General features: G+C 47.3%; 1 long non-coding RNA gene across 1 annotated transcript; it reads right to left on the bottom strand.

Annotated features, from left to right (window-relative positions):
- Nucleotides 1-4,561: 4,561 nt before the first annotated feature.
- Nucleotides 4,562-6,053, bottom strand: LOC119352378. The gene is made up of 2 exons (XR_005170162.1): nt 5,756-6,053; nt 4,562-4,932 (listed from the first exon to the last, which is right to left on the bottom strand). It is a non-coding gene; the product is annotated as an uncharacterized LOC119352378 (long non-coding RNA).
- Between the last annotated feature and the right edge of the window lie 1,278 nt (nt 6,054-7,331).

Raw genomic sequence — 7,331 nt, 5'->3', positions numbered from 1 at the left:
CGCCTCCACCCCCGCCACCACCTCCGCCTCGGACCCGCACCCGCGCTCCTTCCGTTCCGGCGGTTAACACACATCCTATGCTTACACGTGCCAAACACGGCATTGTTCAGCCTGTCGATAAACTAAATCTTTCGGCCATCCACTCTTCCGTCTCTCCGATACCCAAAACATACCGGGGTGCTCTTCAGGATCCATTGTGGCGCGCTGCTATGACTGAGGAGTATGATGCTCTAATTCACAACCGCACGTGGTCCCTTGTTCCTTGTCCGGTTGGTGCCAATATTGTTTCAGGGAAGTGGATCTTCAAGCACAAGTTTGGTTCTGATGGTGCTCTCGCTCGCTACAAGGCGCGCTGGGTTGTTCGTGGCTTCTCTCAGCAGCCGGGCGTTGACTTCGACGAGACGTTCAGTCCTGTCGTCAAGCCCGCCACCATCCGCGTCGTCCTCAGCATCGCCGTCTCTCGTGCATGGCCGATACACCAGCTCGACGTCAAGAACGCCTTTCTCCATGGTAATCTTGACGAGGTGGTCTACTGCGAGCAACCACCTGGCTTCATCGACTCTGATCATCCTCAGCATGTCTGTCGGCTCCACAAGTCCCTCTATGGCCTCAAGCAGGCTCCTCGGGCTTGGTACCAGCGCTTTGCTCACTACGCGCACCGTCTCGGCTTCGTCGCCTCTCAGTGCGACGTCTCCCTGTTTGTCCTTCGACGGGGCGACGACCTGGCTTATTTGCTTCTCTATGTGGACGATATTATCCTCACCGCTTCCAGCGCTGGTCTTCTTCAGCACATCACCGGTCTTCTTCATCGCGAGTTCTCCATGACCGATCTCGGGGATCTGTCCTACTTCCTCGGCATCTCGGTCACTCGCTCGCCGTCAGGGATGATGCTGTCCCAGCGCCAGTACGCCATCGACCTCTTGCAGCGCGCCGGTATGCTGGAGTGCAACCCGTGTCCTACTCCCATAGACACCCGTTGCAAACTTGCAGCTGATGACGGTCCTCTCGTCGCGGATCCCACTGAGTACCGCAGCTTTGCAGGCGCCCTTCAGTACCTGACTCTGACGCGCCCCGACATCGCACATGTTGTCCAGCAGGCATGCCTCTACATGCATGCTCCTCGGGAACCGCATCTCAACCTCGTCAAGCGGATTCTCCGATATGTCCGTGGTACACTGGATCTTGGTCTCTGGCTGCGTTCTTCCTCGGCTTCGACACTCACCGCGTACTCCGATGCGGACTGGGCTGGCTGCCCCGACACTCGCCGATCTACCTCCGGCTATTGTGTCTATCTTGGTGATAACCTTGTGTCCTGGTCATCCAAACGCCAGGCCACGGTATCTCGTTCGAGCGCCGAAGCAGAGTACCGCGCCGTGGCTCATGTCGTGGCTGAGTGTTGTTGGCTTCGCCAACTTCTCCAGGAACTCCAGCGTCCCCTTCACTCCGCTACAGTCGTCTTCTGTGATAATGTCAGCGCTGTTTACATGGCTTGCAACCCGGTTCAGCATCGCCGTACGAAGCACATCGAGATTGACATTCACTTTGTTCGGGAAAAGGTGTCTCTCGGTCAGATTCGGGTTCTTCATGTGCCGTCCTCACAGCAGTTTGCAGATATTATGACGAAGGGTCTGCCGTCCCAGCTGTTTTTGGATTTTCGGTACAGTCTATGCGTTCGCTCGCCCGACGCATTGACTGCGGGGGGATGTTAAAGTGACATATCTGTATAAGCTGTGTACGTTTATTTTTCTACCTTATCTCACCGAGCCTGTTCGGTTGGAGATCTTCACGGTAGTTCTTTCTTGGCTCTCAAGACTTTGTACACGAGGCCAATATATATTGAGCTGATCGCCCCTTTGCGTGGCGTGTCTTCCCTCAAACCTTTTCTTTCCCTATACGTTTATACGCCCGTGACTCGCCCAGAAGTTGGCTGATCAGGGCCAACCAATTTATTGGCACTCATCCAAACAAGCGCCCCCATGCCCACGCCCACGCCCGGTAAACTACCAACTTTTTGACTGGGCTGCGCTTGGCTCCAATTCAAACACGCCCGCAGAATATATCATCGTCGGTGAGGTGAGCGTGTCGTCGGTGTCTTCCAGATAGGAATGGACACATTATGCAAAGTTGTGATAGAAGATTTAGTGCACGGATCGATCCATTTGACATGTCGTCGTCGAGAGCGTGCACTTTTCTCTTACGTACGTCAGACGCCTTGCCGCCTAACCTGCTCCCGAAGCTAGCAAAACGTGCGCTGTAACGTTGGCGTCCGTCCGTCCAAGCCGGCGACGTACGTACGTACGTGCTCTCCTCCTGATCCGCGCGCGTGTGCGTGCAATATATCCACCGCTCCGCGGGCCGCCGGCCGTGCACGCACGGTGTCAGCAGATGAGAACACGTACGGTGAAGACTTTATAACATGCACACGAAGGTCGTCGGCTAGCTTTTGGAAGACGTCCAAGACGGCCGGGGGGCGGGGGCGTGCTCCCGATCGGCGCGCAGTCCACTGCTTTCCGCGGGCACGTGACGGGCGTGGTCAACTTGTACGGAGTTCCTTTCGCAAGGCACCTCGCTTGGAGTACAGAAAAGTGAAATAAATTTGGCTGAGATAACGTTGAGACCAAGAGACAGCCGGTCGACCCACGGACGGATTAATTTGCTTGACTTGCGCCACATGGAGAGGCAAAAAAATCCTGTACGACCGGGTCGTACGTACGACCCGGCCGCAAGGGGAGGCTGTCAGGTGGGTCACCCCCATGACGAGCTCTCTCACAAACGGGTCGTACAGGATTCGCCTCCCATGGAGAGGGCCGCCACATGCACAAAAAGGCTCCAGGCTACTCACCCTTTATTCAAGCAGAAAAACATACTCCTATATTTCGGAAAGGATTTGATGGAGGTAACAGTGCTCCTACGATTCTGCAGGGTTAGTGGGGTGCTAATTAATATCTGCTCCACCATTATTTAGTGCGCATAATTGAAGCCTAGGACGGCTAGCCCCCCTATCAGCCTCGAGCAAATCAAGATTTAAGAAATAGCCACGGGCAGAGACTCCTTGGCTTGATAGCTAGGTAGCTCCATCACTCCATGGCACTAACAGTGCGATTAACCATTAGGATTTGTCACATCTTGTCTTGCAAGAGGCTACCCACGAATTCAAGGTTGTAGCGTGGTGCTAGCCTTTGCAAATTTAGGTTCACGTGGGCAGGGCATGGTAGGGAGAAGACGATGACAAGAATTCAAAGCTGATAGGGTAGTTGATCTTTGGAATTGCAGTGGCAATGCTATGTAGTTTTGTTCATCTCAAAGGAAACGGCAGCTACAAGTTGGGACTTGGGACAAGGATAGGAAGTGGCTAAACGACAACACTAACACAAAATCATACACATACTCATGTGAACTCCAAATGAAGTTAATAGAATGCAAGCAAGTTGCGTCCTGCCTTATAATGTTTCCATAGAACTAATTATTTATATAGCCCTTGAAGATGACCTCAAGCGCTAATTATAATCTGTACAGATTTTACTTCATGGCATATACATATTGAGATTCTGCCTACAGAATCCAGAGCATAGTACAACATATGCTTGTAGAAGTAATAAGGTACTCCCTCCGTAAACTAATATAAGAGCATTTAGATCACTATTTTAGTTATCTAAACGCTCTTATATTAGTTTACAGAGGGAGTAGATAGCAACATAGTATTTGTTCTGGAAGCTGAAAATGTTCTTTTGGCTTCATGTCCAGAGCCAACAGAAATGCTACAAGTGTCACATGAGATTTTGGGCCTTTACAGTCTCTAACGAATGACTTTTTGCAGCATGAAATTTTATTCTCAGTCGTATATGCACGGAAGAAAAATGAACAGCAGGCACGTATATGTGTGTGCAGAAAAGCAGAGCACAAGCAATCCTTTCCCGATCATTGTTTGGACAAATTTTTTCTACTTTTGTCACCTCATTAGCACTACATGATATGAATATAAGGTCCATTGTCCACATGAGCTGTTGATTATTCACTTCAAACAGTGACCTAGTGCAAGGCAACATAGAGCAGTTTCCATCTGGATAGCCATGCCATGCCAATGACATGAAGCAAGATTACCAAATCAGCTAGTGCCTGTTGGTCAAGTTTTTTTCCAAGCCTCACCAAACCAGCTATGATACAACATTGCTTGTAGCGGCGATGGTTCAGTTCATCACTCCATGACACTAAGGGGCTGTTTGGATTGTGCCCCGTCTAGCCCTACCAAATTATTGGCATGACCAACTCAGGGGCATGACCAAAAATTGGCAGATTTTGGCTGTTTGGATTGTAGCCCACAACACTTGCCAACTTTTTGGCAAAACCATTGGCTATCGTTTGGTTTGAAGCCAAATATTTGGCAACCTTGACTGGACCATGTTTGGTTTAGTTTCAAAATTTGGAATTTGCATCCCAGTCAATAAATAAACACATATGTATACTACCACTCACATAGATCACACGATGTAAATACAAATTTTCAATTTACAAACTCACAAAGAGACACAAATTGTATGCATGAATTTCCAGAAATTGACAATGACATGGTTCAACTAATACATTAGATAGCTCACATAATTGTTCGATACATCAGATTAATCAAGGAGGCAAAAATAAATTTCACATAGTAACAAGCCCTTTACCAGACAATGTAAGGGATAATAGTCAGACATGCATCAAACCTGCTCCATATAAAGAAAATATGATGCACCCAGCCTGCTCCATATATAGACAAAATATGCATGATGTATGTTACCCATGCTCCTAGCGATATAAGCAAAAGGAAGACACAAACTCCATCTAATCATGTGGAAAGTCAGTGAGCAGTTGCAGATCCACCATTGCCACCATCTAGTCACGAGGATTGGAGTCCTCCTCAGTCTTGACACTGAGCTTTTGCTTCCCCATGACCTGCAGATAGGTCACCAACATAAACCATTTGAAATGATTAAACAAGTGCACTGGAAGCAGTCTAGATCAGCATACAAACATCCATGTTCGGCAACACTTGAAGTGTAACTACTAAAACAATTATGAACCTGAGATAAGTCGAAGAATCTTACAAGGATAAAATAAGTTACAGAAATTCATCAAAATAAAACACTACATCTCTGTTTCTAAACCAGAGAGCCAAGAGAAGAACTATAACAGATGTAGTTCTCTGCCTCAACATGCTGTAATAATATTATCTCTATTGATCCATGTCCATCTGGGTTAATATGAAATGTAAAAAAATTGAATGAGCCAACTTGGTACATCATTACAAATGATTACTTGCTAAGAGAAACAAGTCAGAAAACAAAGTTGCATATAACCACCTAAATGTACAAAAAAAACTGCAAGCATGTCCCAGTAGTTAACTACATATATCCAGCTTCAAAGAAATTTGTGGGCAGCAACGTTCTGAAAACAAAGATTGTATGGCATAAAAGGGGAACCGACCATACTATTTTCAGAACCATAGTTGGTTCATTGACTAATTACCATGATTAGTCTCATGTGATTTTACTTGGGTCAAACAAAGAATATGGATGAGTCTCATGCGTTTTTACTTGTAGCAAACCAAGAACAGATACGGGAGTCACATGTCTTTCACTTGTAGCAAGCAATATCTCAGATCTAGCATCTAGTACCTTCGTACAATACATCTCTAATGAAAAAGGGTCTCAGATTTGACAATATCAAGCTGTAGAAAAGGGGATCAGAATAGGGTTGATGGGGATAAACTGCAGACCTTTGACCGTGGGGTGATTGAAAGGGGAGGACGAGAGGTAAAGCTGCGTCGCCGGCCACCGGAACACGGCCGCCTGGCCATTGTAGATCGAGGGCGCTCGTTTCTCTGTGTGGAGCTGAGAAGAGAGAAAGGGGAAAGTGGCGGACAGGCGAGAAAAAATCGCTCCTTCCTTTTATATCTCAGTGCCCGGTTCGCGCCAGATTTGGCAGCCAATTTTTTGGCGGACGATTTCCGCGCCGCTGCTTCGCCCACGATTTGGCGGAAGCGGCACGCGGGCGTGGGCAAATCGACGATGGCGAGCCAAAATTGGTAGCATACCAAAAGCTAGCCAAATATCGTGGGCACGGCCAATTTTTTGGTAAGGCTAGATTTGGTCACCATCCAAACAGCCTTTAAGGCCCTCCACTATGTAGGCCAAAAGCGGTGCCAAATTCACTTTTGATTTATTTGGCACCGATACCCTCCGTTGCCCAGCCGGTGCCATAATTTTTTTTCAGGGAACCGGAGCAAGTAGATGCTCCGATGCCTAGTCGGTGCCAAATGTAGAAAGCAATAAACAATCGGCTCATGGCCCACTGCAGAGAGCTAACCAGGCTAGGGAAACTCACGTGAATAGAGCATCTGGGTCCCATTTTTTGTCAGACTACGAATGCAACATTGTGAGACCGGTGCCAAGTAAAATTTTCAGGGCATCGTTGCCCAGCCGATAGTATTTTAATACATTGGGCATCGACTACATAGTGGAAGGCCTAACAGTGTGATTTAAGAAGTAGCCACGGACAGGGACTCCCTAGCTAGCTATGTAGCTCCATCACTCCTTGAGGCTATCTTGGAATTCAAGGGCGTACTGGTAGCCTTTGCAAATTTAGGTGCGTGTGGCCAGGGGTAATGTGCATGCAGCTACTGAAACTGTGCAGCAGAGCAGCAGAGTAGGGAGGAAACGATGAGAGGAATTCAAACTTGATAGGTGATGAGTTGATCTGTGGAATGTTAGTGATAACGGCTGTATAGTTTTGCTCATCTCACAGAAAAAGGCAGCTGCTAGTTCGGACAAGGACATAATGTGGTTAAACAATAGTAATACTAAAACAAAGCATCCATGCCCATGTGAACTTCAAATGAAATTTATAGGATGCAAGTAGCATACTGCCTTGTAATGTTCTCATATAATTAACCACTTATACACTCCTTGAAGATGACCTCAAGTACTAATTATAATCAGTCCAAGTTCTTCTCCATGACTGGCATACGTTTGTGATTCTGCTGATGTCAAACTGAAAGCAATACTACAGAGTACAGCCAGAGCAAAGTACAGCGTATACTTTTGGAAGTAAAGCAATACTACAGAGTACAGCCAAAGCAGAGTATCGAAGCTGAAAATGTTCTCAGGTGTCACGTCATATTTCAGGCCTCTGCGTATTAGATAAACAGTCTCTCTCGAATCATTTTTCAGGATTTTATTTATTCGTCGCCATGGGCAGAAAATATGGACGGCGCGACTGCATGAGTATCGCGACACAAACAAGAAAAGCAGGGCAAAATCAATCCTTTCCTGGCCATCCTATCTCGCAACTTT

This window comes from Triticum dicoccoides, chromosome 2A, assembly GCF_002162155.2.
Source record: "Triticum dicoccoides isolate Atlit2015 ecotype Zavitan chromosome 2A, WEW_v2.0, whole genome shotgun sequence".
Classification (NCBI taxonomy): Eukaryota; Viridiplantae; Streptophyta; class Magnoliopsida; order Poales; family Poaceae; genus Triticum; species Triticum dicoccoides.
This window is presented reverse-complemented; position numbering and strand designations above follow the sequence as displayed.